The sequence below is a fragment of the Arvicanthis niloticus genome, unplaced genomic scaffold, assembly GCF_011762505.2.
Source record: "Arvicanthis niloticus isolate mArvNil1 unplaced genomic scaffold, mArvNil1.pat.X pat_scaffold_1357_arrow_ctg1, whole genome shotgun sequence".
NCBI classification, from domain to species: Eukaryota; Metazoa; Chordata; class Mammalia; order Rodentia; family Muridae; genus Arvicanthis; species Arvicanthis niloticus.
This window is the reverse complement of record NW_023045336.1, coordinates 7,269-24,480: the sequence shown is the minus strand read 5'-3', so window position 1 is coordinate 24,480 and position 17,212 is coordinate 7,269. Positions and strand designations below refer to the sequence as shown.

The window sequence follows — 17,212 nt, the reverse complement described above, 5'->3', positions numbered from 1 at the left end:
GTACTCAGGTACCAAAGGATCCCTGAGTTTGAGGACAGCCTGGTTTTGAGAGCAAGTTCCAGGACAGTTAGGACCACACAGAGAAACCTTGTCTCAAAAAAAAAACAAGTAAAAAAATCACTAGGCACTTGATTTTTAAAGAGGTATAAATCAAGAGAATCACTTCAAAACATGAAATGTTAAAAATGTGTTATAACTTACTATAATTTATATTTTTACCTTCACTTCAACTCCTTGACATATTTTAACTGACTCTTGTATAATTGTTAAAAGCCAGGCCATGTATGTATTAAGAGATCCCTTTAGCAGAAGCTCAATGCTGTGATTGCAGCAGTCACCATGAAGTGACTCTGTGTGACTCTGTGCTGCCATTCTACAGCAACAGAGGGCTCATTGCTTCTCCCCACTCCAGCACACAAAATTGAAATACAGCCATATAACATGGCTCCTTTGTAAATTTGAATACAATTGTACAGTTATACATTCCACAAGAACAAGCATTTTTGGTGCACTCACATACAGTGCCACATTGCATGTATCAAGACCAAAGGACAACAACTTGCAAAGGGTCATTTCTCTCCTTCTACCATGTGGGACCCAGAGATCAAACTCAGGTTTTGAGCTTTGGTGGTAACTGTCTTTACTTATCATCTTGACAACCCATCAAAACCATCTTTTGGGATGGTCTGTCTCCCTACTAATCCCTAGACTGCCCGGACATCATGCTGAGGCCAGGCCACGGAGAAATGACATGCAGACCAACATGCAAAACTCTAGCCTTCAACCAGAATTGCATAACTGGACTGAAGCTACACTCATGCTAATGTTCTGGAATTGTACACCACACAATCTGAACTGCCATCCTTTACAGAGTACATCCCTGGTTCTCTTCATCAGAACACAGGAAGACATCCTGTCCCCTGTCTCACAATTGCAAGTGGCACTCCACTTACTTTGTAGCCCATCTGCCCTGTGTATAAAAAACTTGATCTGTTTAATTAAAAAAAAAAAAATAACAAACAAAAAATGAAGACTTTGTGAAAGTGTCATTTACTTACTTTCTGATACTGTATAAAGGAGGTTCTGGGGTAAAGGAGGAGGTAGTCTTGCTCCCACTGCTGCAAGATTGGGCACTGCACTTGTCCCAGGCTGGTCACGGCTATTTATTAAGCTTGACTGTGAAATGGAGGTCCTACAGAATTAAAAAAAAAAAGTGTCAAGTACAGGATTAATAATTCCTGGTAAGAAAGTAATACTAATACTAATGTAATCAGACTTAACAATCTTGATGAAACTTCTAATTCTCCAACAGACAAATGTCATCATGAGGAAAGGAAAGCAAGACTGAGTGCCTTTACAGGCAGACATAAAAATGGAGGAAAGGGACTTGAGGAACAGAAGATGGCATAAGCATTAAGTATAATAATGAACAATCTGCACTGTGAATACCTTGGAAAGTATCAAAGATAGTGAGGCCAGACTGTGGTGGTTCTGCCATTAGCCCCAGCCCTTGAGTGGTAGAGACAGGGAGATCTTTCTGAGTTCAAGGCCAGTCTGATCTACACAAGAGTTCTAGGTCAGGCAGGGTTACAAAGAGAGGCTCTGTCACCCAAACAAACAAACAAACAAACAAACCAACAACGACAATAAAAGGGTGGAGGGCTGGGCTGGAGATTTAGTAGCTCAGTTGGTGGAGTGCTTGCCTAGCACCCACAAAAACTTGATGTAGATCCCATCCCCAACATAATGGCACATGCTCCATATCAAGATCCCCTGTCTCTAAATAAATAGGGGACTAAGGATATTTTTGCCTGCGTGTATGCACATCACATAAAATTGTACCTGGTGCTTACAGAGGTAGGAGAGGGCATCAGAGTCACTGGAACTAGTTATGAATGGTTTCTGAGCCACCATGTGGATGCTGGGAACTGAACCCAGGTCCTGAGGAAGAGCAAAAATTGCTCTTGACTGCTAAGCTATCCCTTAACACACTTCTATCAGTATTTAATATTCACATTTGCTAAGTTAGGAAGGGCTGGAGGTGTTGCTCAATGGTCAAGTGCTTGTCTAGCCTATTAGTTAGTTTTGGTTGAGATTATACTAACTAATCACCTGGGAAGAGAGCACCTTAACTGAGGAGTTGCCTTGGTCAAGACTGGTCTGTAGGCAGAAATTTTCCTGATTGTTAATTGAGCAGAAGGCCGGAGCCCACTTTGGGTAGGTGGTCCTGGGCTATATAAGAAATGTTGCTGAGTAAGTCAGTAAGAAGCATGCTTTTTTTTTCTCTGCTTCAGTTCCTACCTTGTCTTTCCTCAGCTATGGACTGACTGTAAGCTCTAACCCGAAACAAACCCTTTTCTTTTCTCTCAAAATCTCCATTCCAGTCATTGTTTTATCATGGCAACAGAAAGAAAGTTTATACAGAGACCCTGTAAGATACAACCCAAAACCACCACTCCCTAAAAGCAAAGCTCAAAAAAACATGTTTTCATTAACACCTGTATACTTAAACGCTTATCTATTATTACCCACCTTTTCCATTTTTATTTTGTGTGTGTTTGTCAGTATATATAAGCTCATATGCTACAGAATGCATGTGGTCAGAGGACAAGCTGTGGGAGTTGGTTCTCTTCCTCATGTGGATCAAAAGGATCAAAACTCAGACCATCAGGCTGGATGGCCAGCTTCTTGATCTGCTGAGCCATGTATTCATGGCTCATCTTATGATTGGTTGTTTTTATTATTATTAACTGAAGTGAGGTTAGTCATTGTGTGCATATGGTGGTCAGAAAACAAATCTATGGAATCAGTTCTCTCCTACTTGCATGTGTTTCTAAGGGACTGAACTTAGACCTCCAGGCTTACATAGTAAGCACCTTGACCTGCTACCATTCTGCAAGCCCTTTTGTTACCAACTTTAATGTGATGTATACTTTACTACATGGAAGCTTAGTAGTGGGTACAAAGATAGGACTGTGCTTAATTATTAACTGCTTTGGTTTTAGTTTTGGCCACTGAGGAGAAAATCAAGTCCTCAAACATGGTCAAAAACACTATAGTACTGAGCTATACCACAGCCCCAAAATAAATTGCTTTAAGAAAACCAGTGCTGAGGATATTGACAATTTGTTCAGAATGACCTGGGTTCAATACCCAAAACTGAGAGAAGAAAAAGAGAGAACCAGATGATGCAGGCCTGTAATCCCAGCTACACTGCAAGAGGATCTTAAGTTCAAAGCTTGCCTGGACTACATAGCTAGTTCAAAGCCAGTCTGGACAGCTTAGTGAGATCTTTATGCAAAATAAATCAAAAGGGGATGAGGGTAAACCAGAGTGAGGAGTGCTAGTCTAGGCATGAATGAAGTCTAAGTTCTATCACTAATACCAGGAACAGAGAAATACTGCTTAAGTTAAATGGCAGTCATTTTCAAAATAATAACTCGTTATTCTTTAATAATGCAATGTTAAATGTCTGTACACAGACATTTTCTTACACCTTTGCATACATGTAAATAATTCATTCTGTAAGCTTTTTCAGTTGAATTTTAAAAATTTAGTCTTATCTTGTCCTTGCTATACTCATAACCTTACCTCAACCGTCTGCTCAGCCTCCAGAGTGCTGGATAACAAGAGTGTGTCACCACACCCAGCTAGCAACCATTAATACTTCTTAAACAGACTTTTTAATATGTATGAGGTATGAAGGTATGTACACCCGTGCATGTGTACAGAGGTCAGAAAAGGATGCCAACTGTCCTGCCCTCTTACTTGAGCCTTATTCCCTCTAGACTCTCACTGAACCTGCATCTAGGCTGGCAGGCAACAACCCCAGCAATCCTCCTGTCTCTACCCTACCCCTCAGTGATAGGATACAGGTACAGAGCCACGTCTAGCTTTTAATTTCAACACCTGGGATCTGAACTCAGGTCCTCATGCTTACACAGCAAGCACTCTTACCAACTAAGTCATCTTCCCAGGCCCTTAAACGGCCATTTTTAAACATGTGTTGCTCTTGATTTGGCTAGATACAAATGATATTTAAAAAAATAAAAAACCACAAATAAAAAGTCTTTTTTCAGTAAAGAAGTCCACATAGAAATACACACTGTTTAAAATGGCATGGCATTTAGAATTTACTCCCACAAAAACAAATCAACCCAAAAAACTGAAGAGAGAGTAAAATCAAGTTGGCTTAATAGGATCACTGAGGCAACTAAACAAATACTATCCAAGTTATTCATCCTTATATATATCTGAAAGATTCTATAACAAAAAATTCCAAGTGTTATTTCAATATTCTTGAAGAGATTTTCTTGAAATACTAAGAAAATCCATAAAACTCACAGCATGTTTCTTCTCTATCATCTTAAAATACTAACAGCTAACAAGGTTTTATCTCCAGGTCAACACAAGTCAGACTACTACAAGCAAAGGGCACGCTGCAGGTACTATAAAGAATGGCAAACAGTAAGAACATCTTAATTATGGGAGTATATTTTAAATTCCATTACTGTTTTCAAGCATTTTAACGGTTAGCAAAAGGATGAGGTTCTTCTAAATACAAACTCATCAACAAAACAAGATTCACCCAACACATACTTACTTGGTATGGGAAGCACAACAGAAGGTGGAGGCTGACCATGTCCTTGAGGAACAGGAAGTCTCATACTATGGCCAGGGCCTGGGCCTGGGCCGGGACCAGGGCCAGGGCCAGGACCAGTGCCTTGGGCCCTGGGCCTGGCATTGGACGGCATTAACATTCCGGGAGGTGGTGGAGGAGGAAGCCCAGGAGGAGGGGGTGGGAAAGGAATCATACTTGGCAGAGCAACTTCATCAACAACTAGAGGATTCATTTCCATGATCAAACTGACAAAGGTCACCAAGTACACAAAATCCTCTTTCTGTAAGAATTAAAATTAAAAAACAAAAACAAAACCTTATTACGATCTACTTAAGAGTTCAAAGAATAAAGCAAATTCCAGAAAACTCAACATCCTAATTTACATTGTAGGGGTTTTTTTTTTGCAAGAAGCGGAAATCTCCTTAGTGTTCTCCTATAATGAGCACATAACCTTGAAGTAGAGGCAAGCGTATTCTCTATTCTCTATGAGAATAGGATATATTGAAATTTTAAAACAGTAGGGTCAAACAGGATAGATACTAAATAGCTACTATTAGATTAACCAAGTTGCTAAATTTTTATAATAAGAATCAGGTGTGGTGCTGACTCCTGTGATCATAGCACTCTAGAGGCTGAGGCAGGAGGATTGCAAGCTTGAGGTCAGCCTGAGTTTACATGCACATTTGAGGCAATTCTGGGCCTGCAGTAAAACTCTCATTTAAAAAAGAAAGTTGTTTTTTTTTTTTAAATAATAAACATTAGGTATGTTATCAAATAACCATTTACCAAAGGTTTGAAAGAAGGAATAAAAGCCTTGAACTAGATAATTTCATTTTGGTGATCCATTTCATAATATTATTTTAAAGCAATGATTCTTGCTATATATGGTTTTAATTTAAAATACTCAGTAGATAGGGAAAATGACTTATAATGTTACACAATATAATAAAATAATTAAAGTGACAATTGATTTAAAATATTTTCTATCGAGATATAAGATCTATGATATAAGATATCTAGATAAAAGTTCATGAACATTCCCAACTCTAAAAATTAAGTTTGAGGTTATAAACATGCTAGTACCCCTGATGTGATTTCAGTTACACCACATACATGTACTGAAATGTTACTATATGCTATAAGTATGTACAATATCCATCAATTTAAACAATATTTTAACATTAAATTTCCACTAGGCAAGGTATGCAAGGCTATTTGTTGTAGCACTGCTATAAATGAAAATGCTGGAAGGAACCTAAGTGCGTATTTGGTTTAAGCATATTTTCATACTTGTAAAATACTATGTAAGAGCCTTAAAACAACTGAAAAAGTTCTTTATGCGTCAGTATGGAGTTATTTTCAGAAAACTGTAACTGAAAAAACACTACACGGCATATGAAAAAAACACTAGTGTTCATATAAAAAGCAAGTTCAGCTGCTGGGATACACCAGGCAGTATCTGCAACACTTGCTTTCCTAGCTGGGAGCAGTACATACAAAGAGAAGGCAATCTTTACCATCATAATCTCTGCAGCGCCTCTTTGGTGGTGGGTTTCGACCAAAGAATTGGAAGAGCTATGATTGTTATAGTAATTAGACCAGCTCTCAGTTGTGTTCTCAGAATGGGTGCGCAGGTGCCAATCACAGTGACAGTGCTGGGAATAGACTGTGCCCCAGAGGAGTACTGCTCAGAAGAGCTTGGAGGCGGAGCAGACACGGGCACATAAGAGCTCTCCAGGTCATTTCTTTCACTCTTAAACTTTGATCTTTCCCTGTGCTCTGTTTTAGAGACAAAAAGAAACAAGAGGTGAAGAGGTCACATGTTTATGTGCTTAAACCACGTTTACCTTAGAACATTAGCCCAAGCTTCCTGAGAGAGCCACAGCTTAAATGTACCCACTAGTGATATATTCTAAGAGCAGGAACATCACCACTGCACATAATCTCAAACAACTTGTGAAAAACAATGTTTTATAGTATCAATATCACGCACATCCACAAAAGGTGTCAGCTTTGTCTTTTACATTTTATAAACATTGGGCAACCTTATTATAACAAGTCAATTTACTTTCAGAGAAACAAAACAAAAACAAAAGAATGCAAACTTTTTACTTAAGTGGTGTTGTCACTGATTAAAAGACATTTGTATCAATTCTAAAAATTATTTAAGGCTGGAGAGATGGCTCAGCAGTTAAGAGGCGGCACTTCTAGAAGACACAAGTTCAATTCCCAGCACCCATATGTCAGCTCACAACTGCCTGCAACTCCTGTTTCAGGGGACCCATCACCCTCACACAGACATGCATGCAGGCAAATGAACCATGTACATAAAATAAAAATAAATACATTATAAAAAATTATTTAAATGTAGATATATGTTATAATAACTTTTAAAAAAACTGGCTAGTTCCAAGGTTATACAAGATTAGCACTGTCTCTGTAAGAAGATCAATATCCAGCCTTTTGAGACAATTTCAGTTTTCATTTCTCCTACCTGTCAAACAAGCCTTCCAGGGCTGATGCCTACTCACCAACATTCCTGTTTGGATCTCGGTCTTTGCTGCGGCCCCTGCTTCGGCTTCTACTCCGAACTCAAGCCTCGGCTCTTACTCCTGCTCTTGCTCCTGCCCCTTCTCCAGTCATACTTCTCCCGGTACAGCTCATTCCGCTCGTAGTACCGCTCATAGTCTCTCCACTTGCCATCTTCTCTTTTCTTCTCACGTGTCCTATAATACACAGATATAAAGCCATATGTAGACTCTAGAAATGAGATCTGTGCACAAGTCCAGAAAATAAAATACTCTCTTTATGTCATCACAATCATACTGTCTATTTTCGAATGTCTCAAGACTACCACTTATTCTTCTAACCATTATTAAAAGAGGGAAGGGTTTCCCACCTCAAGTATACAGGGTAGGGAGAAATGAAAAAGAAGAAGTGAACCCAGAGTATGAGAGAAAGAGGAGACAAATTAGGAGAAAGTGGAAAGGCTCCACAACAAGTCTTCCTAAACAAAGACCACTCTGTGAACATACACCAAACCTTCTGGCAAATGCTAACATGATAATTTTAATACTGCACACCCTAAACAAATGGAACATTTCATTACAATTCTCTGAGGAGGATGCTCCCACTCTTGTGCTCTAGGGGAAAGCAAATAATGATTGTTTATAAAAGACACAGAAGCTAAGACAATAGCAAGACAGAAAGAAAGAAAGAAGGCAACATTCTTACCTCAGTGCTTTAGAGGGGGCTTAAGGACACAGATCATAAATACTAATTCTGCATATTAAAAAGTAGCTTTCAGTAACTTACTACTCAAGAGACAAACACAAACCTTCGTTCACTAGATTCTGAACGACTCTTCTGGGGACTAGGATATTTCTTCTTTCTAGCATCTCGTTCTTCTTCTGCTGGCTCTTGAAATACCTATAAGATTTGTTAAAAATAAGACTAGTTCCACTCAGTTACAAACTCAGCCATCTGTGTAAGAGAGAATATAAATAAGTATATGAATACTGTGGCCTAAGCCAAGTGTGACCCCATACACTTGTAATTCCAACACCTGAGAAATAAAGGTGAGGCACCCTTAGATTACCTGAGACCCTATCTTAAAACAAAGAAATCCCAACAGTTTCTTGGAAAAAAAAAAAAAAAAGGATAACACTCAAGTTAAATTGTTTATTCACAGATGTTACAAGCAGTATTAACATGCTGTTTTAAGCCATTTCAAAGAAATCAGAACATTAGTTCAAGAAAAGAATGTTACTGGCTGTGGTGGTGGTGCAGTCATGACTTGCTTGAGACAGAAGGATTATTATGTTTGAGGCTAGCTGGCCTATAGGCCAAGAGTCTGTCTTAAAAGAAAAAAAGAAAAAAAAAAAAAAAGTCATATATAGTAGCGCATACCAGCCATATCCACATTTGACAGGGCTGAGGCAGGAAGACTGACATAAGGTTAAGGCTGGCCTGTCAACATAGTGAGTTTTGGACCACAAGAGCTACACAAAAAGACTCTATCTAAAATCAAAATATTATAATATGTATCTTTTAAAAACAAGCATGCCAACTTCGATGTTACTTAAAGTGTAAGTTATTTCTAGTATAAGAAGGGAGTAAGGACATCATTCTCTAAACTGTGACAGAAAACAAGCATTGGATACTATACAGTAAACAATTATACCTTCTTCATTTCAAAATATAGGCAAGCTGGGAATGGTGGTGTACACCATCAATCTCAGCACTGGAGAGGACAGAGGTAGGGATGAGTTCCAAGTTAGCCTGGTCTACATATCAAGCTCTACAACAGCCAGGTCTATTACAAAGACACTTTCTCAAAAGAATAAATAAAAATAAAAAATTTAAAAATAAAATAAATTAATCAAGTTTGGCTGAGCGTGGTGGCACAAGCCTTTAAAAGCCAGCATTTGTGAGGCAGAGCCAGACAGAGCTCTATGAATTTGATGCCAGCCTGGTCTACATAGCAAGATCCTGTCTCAAAGAAACAAAAATAAATAAGTTAGTTTTGGCCATGTATGTTAACATGCAAAAGCAATCCAAGCAAGTATTTTAGAAACTAGGACAGAAGGATCATAAATTCAAGGCAACCCTTAAAATAAAAGTTGGGGAGTTCAGAGCCTACCACGTACAAATGAATCAAATTTGTAAGAACTAAACAAATTTCCAAATAATGGAGAAGCTCTTCATTTATTATCAGAATCATGACATGAATGAATGGACCAGAAGGTAAGAATTTAATAAAATGCAGACAGCATAATAATGGCAGCCACATGGCATCAGCAGAGACTACACACTCATCCAACTGGATTCAAAAGTCTCTTCTAGCAATTTACAAGAAACACAATTGATTCATAACTCCACTGGGAAGCAACAAGCTGAATCTAGATAATAAAAATACCACAGAACAAATAGTGTTTCTTTACAAAATGAAGTCTCAGGAAAGTTTTGGTAAAAAGAAACAAATGCCATGTGCATTGTAAATTATAGCACACATCTTCTGTTGTTTTTCAGCACCAGGATGAGCTGAGTCAATGGTCCAATTTCTCTTGTCTGTTTCCCTTGTGGCCAATAATCTAATTATAAAAACAACTAACAGTACAATGCAGCTGAGGATCAAAAAGCCAATATGGCTAGTCCTGAGAACTACTCACTGGAAAAGCCCAACTGTGCAGACCAGGAATTAAACCATTATATTTATGTAGGGCTATGTGTGAACTACTGTTTATACTAATAATCACAAGTAACTCAAACATAAAATTAGGACCAAAAGATGTCAGACAGATGTCAGTCAGAAGAGCTCTAGGGCTATGCTCATATTATCCAGTTTTTGGTTTTCAAATTAGGACTTATTAAAAAGATACTACAAATGAAATCTTGTAGTGGGTTTTTAACTGTTCTTTTAAAACAAGATAACAGAATTTTCAAAAATTTTAAATGTTTTTGTTTAAGCCCTGCATACATGAATGTGCCCTGCATTAAGTGTATGGTACGGAGGAAGCTGGAAGGCTAGATGACCCCCTAGAGATAGATGGGGTTGCAGGTGTTTGCATGCCCTGACCTGGATGTTGGGAAGCTTATGAAGAACAGCAAGCGCTCAATCCACTGTGCCATCATCTCTCCAGCTCCCAGGATTACTTTTGTTAACATTCAAATCAATTATCATTTAAACAGATTCTTATACACCAATAGATGACGTACAATGACTATAGAAAAAAGTTACTTGCCATAACCTATTCCAAAGATCATAAATTACATACTATAAAACACCAAAGAAAAATTTCTGGATAGTATACAAGGAAAGTTTCCATGCTACTTAAAAAGACACACCAGAACTTCACTAGTCTACTTTATAAAGACTTTTTGAGCCAGGCTCAAAACCCTTGACTCCTACCTAGTCTTTGAGAAGTAAAGGCAAAACGATAAGAAGTTCAAGGCCACTTTTGGTTGCATGAGACCTTGGCTCAAAGTTTAAATTGGGGGCTGGAGAGATGACTCAGGTTAAAAACACCAGTTGCTCTTCCAAAGGACCTGAGTTTACTTTCCAGTACACACATGGCAAGTCAAACTGCCTGTAACTCCAGACCTAGGAGATCCAACACCCTCCTCTAGCCTCTGAGGGCATTACATCTACATGGTGTAAAGACACATGTAAGAAAAAAGCACCCATACACATAAAATAAAAATAAAGGTGTTTTTAAAGTACATACATATATAAAAGAAATTATACAGCACTATATAAGAATAAAGTAAGCGATAATGGTCTCAGTTGATCTTTATTTAAAAAGCCAGATTTTGTTAGATCAGTTCAATATATAGCATTTAAGTCCAATAAGACTGCTAGAGAGATGGCTCAGTGATTAAAAGTAGTGGCTGCTCTTCCACAGGACTTGAGTTTAATTTCCAGCATCCACATGATGGCTAACAACTGCATTTAACCCCAATTTCAAGGATCTAATGCTCTCTTTTGGTACTGCAGACACATGGTATACAGATATAAGTGCAGGCAAAATACTCATACGCAAAATAAAAAAAAATCTCAAAGAATTTTTAAAGTGAATTAGGTGTGTAAACAACACACAAATCTCAGAAAGAATTCCATAGAAAAAGAAACAGAATACAAAAGTAAGGAGCCTGGCTGGGCAAATTAATAAACGGAGAGTATATGGTATGAAAGTTAAATATACTGAAACTAATAATGGTGCTATCATTATCTTAAAGTGTGTGTGTGTGTGTGTGTGTGTGTGCGCGCGCGCAGGTGGGCAAACCACATGTGAGTGCACATGTAGAGGCCAGAGGTCCATGTCTGGTATCGTCTATGATTTCCTGCCTTATTCTTTGAGACAGGTTCTCTTTCTAAACCTGAAGCTCACTGGAACTACCATACTGGTACCCAGCAAGCCCCAGGCACCCTCCCAGTATTGGTATTATAAGGCATGAGGGGTAGGGTTTTGTATGAGGGGTCTGTGGGAACAGGGGGTTGGGAGGTTGGCGGGGAAGGGAGTTGGGGGTAAGGGGTTTGGGGATTAAACTCTGGTCTTCATGTTTATGGAAGCAAGAACTTTTTACCAACTGAACAGTCTCTCCAGCTTTTTCTTGGAACGGGGTTTTCTGTATCCACGTTTCACATATCCCATTTATCACCCCTGAATTCACTATATAGCCAAGGATGACTGTGAACTTCTGATTCTTCTACCCCTGCCATATAAATAATGGGATTACAGGTGTGTGCACCACCACATCTGATTGTATACAGTATTACTGATCAAACCCAAGGCTTTGTACATGTTTGGCCAGTATTCTACAAACTGAACCAAATCTCCAGGTCCCTAAAGGATATTCTTATCCTTAGAAAATGCAAAAAGATGAAGGCCATTACTTATGTGAGCAATGATTTAAAGAAAGATTATGCTGTGGACATATAATTAAAGTAAATGGAGCAAATCCTCAACAACACAGCTAAGCAGACATCATGTGAGTGCTGTGAGTGCTACCTGTGTAGCTGACGTAAATCTACAATTCTTTCTAATAAAAGATTTAAAAGTCACTTTGCTGTAGAATAAAGTAAATTTTAGACTTATTTATTTTATGTAAGCACACTGCCACTCTCTTCAGACCCAACAGAAGAGGGTATCAAATCCCATTACAGCCACCATGTGGTTGCTGGGAATTGAACTCAGGACCTCTGAAAGAGCTCTTAACCACTGAGCCATCTCTCTAGCCCTGATCTTAAAGATTTTTAAAATATAAAGTAAATTTTAAAAGTTGGAAAATGGGGGTCAGTATATTAAGAGCCCTTGCTGCTCTTTCCAAAGGACCCAGTTCTCAGAATCCATATGGCAACTCACAAAGGTCTGTAACTGTATATTTACAGGAGACATGTTTTAGTTAGGGGTACTATTGCTATAATAAAACACCATGACCAAAAGTAACTTGGGAAGGAAAAGGTGTACTTGGTTTATGCTTCACCATCACAGTATATAACCAAGGAAATTGAGGGCAGGAATATGCACCCTGGAACTGGATTTGTAGATGGTTGTAAACTGTCATGTTGGTGCTGGGAATCAAAACAAGTCCTCTGCAAGAACAAGTGCTCTTAACCACTAAGCTAACTGTACAGCTGATAAAATAAAAATTCTTTTTTTAAAAAAAAAAAAAGTTGGTGCCGGGCAGTGGTGGTGCATGCCTTTAATCCCAGCACTTACTTGGGAGACAGAGGCAGGCGGATTTCTAAGTTCGAGGCCAGCCTCGTCTACAGAGTGAGTTCTAGGACAGCCAGGTCTACACAGAAAAACCCTGTCTCGAAAAACCAAAAACAAAACAACAACAAAAAAGTTAGAAAATATTTCTGTTCCTCCTGGACTAAATACAGACTATATATATTTGTACATTTTGTTGTTGTTGCTTTGGTTTTGGTTTTTCGAGACAGGGTTTCTCTGTGTAGCCCTGGCTGTCCTGGAACTCACTCTGTAGACCAGGCTGGCTTCAAACTCAATAATCTGTCTGCCTCTGTCTCTCAAGTGCTGGGATTAAAGGCGTGTGCCACCACTGCACAGCTCTGGTATCTTTTTCTTAGGATTTTATTTTTTTAATTATGTTGGGGAGTGGGGTAGGTATGTACGCATGAGTGCAGATGCCCTCAGAGGCCAAAGGCATTGAATCATCTAAGTCTAGAGTTAACATGGTTATGGCCACTAGAAGGAGGTGCTAGTAACCAAACTCAAGTCCTCTGTAAGAGTACTACATATTCTTAACTATTGAGCCATCTTTCCAGCCCCTTAGCTCTGTATCGTTAATCATGTTTTTATACCTTAACAATATTTCTGTTTATTTTCCAATGTTGACAATGTGGTAGAGTAAAGCATTTCCCCATCTTTGTGACATTATGTTTTCATCCAAGTCTCTGTATGCACCCAAACTTAGACATGGCTCCACAGTTAATAGTGCTTGCTGTTTAATCACAGGACCCGAGTTCAGATGTTGGCACCCACATGAGTGGGGCATCCTACTCACACCTGTAACCCAGCTCTGAAAAGCAAAGAAACAGGATCACTAGGGCCTGCTGGCTTCTAGCTGACCTAAGAAAATGCACCTCTAGGTGGAGAGACTTTGTCTAAAAAAAAATTTCTTTCAGTGTGGGCATGATAGCACATACTAACTGTATCCCTAGCATGGAAAGCAGACACAGATGGATCTCTATAAATTCAAAGCAACATGATCTACATAGCAAGTTCCACTACATAGGACTACATAGAAAGACCCTGTCTCAACAAAACAAAATAAAAACAAACAAACAAACAAACAAAAAACCCACAACAATAATTTCAACTTGCAATTAAGAATCCTGGTGACAGAATCCAAGAAGTATATTACCTCTTCTTTAATTTCTTCTTTTTCTTGGACTAGTGGCTTTGGCTCAGGTTTAACCGGTTCCAATGGTGGAAGGTAGTTTTTAGTATAAAGACTTTCAAATAGTTTGTCCACAAAACCTGAAGTCTCTGAAGAGGAAAAAATATTTAAATGTTACACAAACAAAACTGGAAAGTTTAAATATTGTTGCCATCACTTTAAAATACAGGAAATCTTTAATACTGCTGTCAGGCTTTAAAACCAAGACTTATCTTAAAGGAAAAGAAATCTACTTCTAAGGGTTTTATTTCTTTTTAAATCCTTCAGACATAATTGTATTGTGCAAATGATATAAATATAACATTTTGTTGCTTAAAAACAAAAGATTAAAGACAAAGTTCCTATAACAAAGAGACTAACAAAATAATTATCAAGTAGATTATAAAACTTCTGTTGACCTACTAAGAATATCAGATGTAAAAGATATAAAACTAATATTTTATGTGTTTATCTGTTCAAAGAAACTAAAATGACAAACTGTGTACTACAGGTAAGAAAGAGGCATATGTAGAAAAAGAAGAAGTAATCTCGTGGAATAATCCTACAGTTGAACAGAATGTACTACCCACTCAAAGACTGAATTAGATGTTTAAATGGGTTGAAATGAGTATCAGTGTTTTATTCAACTCTGTATTTTGGCCCTATCTAAAACTTCCTCAGACAAATAGAATAAGAAAAACAGGTAATCTTGCTGAAAACATAAGTATCAAAATATTTCTAGTTTTATTCTAATTAAAGTAACTTTCATTGGTCTTGCCCTAAGGGGTACTGCTTAGTGGCAGATGGCTCAATTCCCGACATAAGAGAGGGTTGGGTACCTCAAAGGCACCACATGCGCACTGCTAATTGTTACCATTTCTAAAATGTCAACTACTTTTACCACACACACACACACACACAAAAGCATCTTCATACACACTCCTTTATGCTACTAATTTTATAAGCAAACTTTTTTTCAAAATGGTAAAACTGTTAGCTGAAGTGGAACATGGTGGTTTACAGCTGTAATATTTGATTTAGGAGGCCTCACTGGAGGGTCACCAGCCTAGACTACTCAGTAGTTCCAATAACCTGTACTAGAATGATGCCCATTCCCATAAGGATAGATGGATAGATAGATGGATAGGTAGATGAATAATGAATGAATGAGTAACACAACCCAGGAGCTAGAGAGACAGCCCACCAGTTAAGAGAGCTTGATTGTTGCTCTTACAGAGGACCCAGGTTCAGTTCCATGGCAGATCACATCCATTCATACATAAGTGTTTTTCCCTTAAGCTATTCCTTCATGAAGTTTGGTTGTGTTGCTGCTGTTTTGTTTGAGGCAGGGTTTGGCCCAGTAAGTAGCTCACGTGACTTGGAATTCCCCGGGGTTGGCCTCCAACTCCTGCCCCAGTCTCCCAAATTTTGGGATTACAGGCATGTACCAGTCTCACTGGCTCTTTTCAGGAAGTTTTAGATTAAAAAAATATTTACCTAAAATACTTGGTTGAAGGCCCACAACAATTACCTTTTTGTAAAAAGACATCAAGTTGGTCAGCACAAAAGGCTTTCAATTCCTTCTCAGGTTTGTCCTTCTTGACCAGTGCTACAACATAGTTGGCTAGGGCTGAAGGGTCAGCATCACATCTAGTTAAACAAAGAGAAAATTAAAATCATGAAACATTGTCTGTAAACAGTAATGTTACTAAAGATATTACCCATATTTTAGAAAATCAAAGATCAAAGATTTAAATTGACTGTAAATACAGGCAGCTATCATAACAAATAGTACTCCAAATGAGAGTTTCCTTTTCTGCTTGTCTTTTTTTTTTTTCTTAAATATTTAGTTTGCCTCCTATTTCCAAGGTTCTAGCCAACAAAGAACATTGAATGTACATTTATTTGCTTTCTCAGAAGCAACAGGGAAAGGGTTACCCCTACACTGGTGCCACAAATAACACCCCCAGGAACTATGTGTTTCATGTGACCAGTGAGGAAAAGCAGGGAAGGGAAAATGATGAGACATCACTCCTCTTCTCAGAGTACCTTTCCCTAGACTCACAGGGACCAGCATCCAAAATTGGCTACTCAATCTACCACTCACCTTCCCACCTTGTTCCTTAGTCATTACTGGCTAGCGTGCTTCACAGCTGTAAGCAAAAAAAACTCACGAGCTAGAAACAAGTATACAAGTGCTCCAAAGGCAACTGAAAGAACCTTCATTTGCTTTGATACTCAAAAATCACCTCCTATGCCAGAGATCACATGATTCTGGCTTGCTGATTCCTGACAAATCTGTCAGAAGTAATGTTTGATCTTAAAAGTTTACATGTTGGGGCTGGAGAGATGGCTCAGTGGTTAAGAGCACTGACTGTTCTTACAGAGGTCCTAAGTTCAAGCCTCGGCAACCACATGGTGGCTTACAACCATCTGTAATAGGATCCAATGCCCTCTTGTGGTGTGTCTGAAAACAGCCACAGTGTACTTGCATAAAATAAATAAATAAATCTTTTAAAAAATATTAAAATTATTTTACGTATATATTTAAATGTGTGTACATATACATACATACTCATATATATGAGTACACATACATATGTATGTTCGTATGTATTCTTTAAACAGACTAGATTTCCTAATACATGTACATTTAAGTAACATATATTTAAGTATCCCATATGGCTTCAAAGAGTTATTTGGGTTGTTTTGCTTTATTTCTGAGACAAGGTCTCACTGGTTTAGAATTTTATGTGTGGCCTCAAATCTGTGATGCTCCTCCTGCCTCTGCCTGCTGGAATTACAGGTGTGTGCTATCATGCCTGGTTCTTATCAAGGTAAAAAAATGAACATTCTGGATGACAGTATCATGCAAGCAAAGTGATGAAATCCTTATAAAATGCTATTCAATATAGTCTTATTCAATAATTCTTAGTCCTCCTTTGTCAAACAGAAAATTTAAGACATTTCAACCTATGACTGTCAATCATATTTTCTAACAAAAGGAAAACTAGCACCTCTACTTCAGAAGTGGTAGCTCATACTTATAATTCCCAGAATTTGGGAGATCAGGGCAGAAAGATCACACTGAGTTCAAGAACATACTGGGCCAAAGAAACCTTATCTTAAAACAAATAAGCAACTAAGCAAAAGCCTACACATTAGTAAAAGAGCAAAGCTTGTCTT

At 38.2% G+C, this 17,212-nt stretch overlaps 1 pseudogene; it reads right to left on the bottom strand.

The window, feature by feature from the left end:
- Nucleotides 1–15,676, bottom strand: part of LOC117701563 (RNA-binding protein 27-like) — a 28,583-nt pseudogene extending 12,907 nt beyond the window's left edge.
- Nucleotides 15,677–17,212: the final 1,536 nt, after the last annotated feature.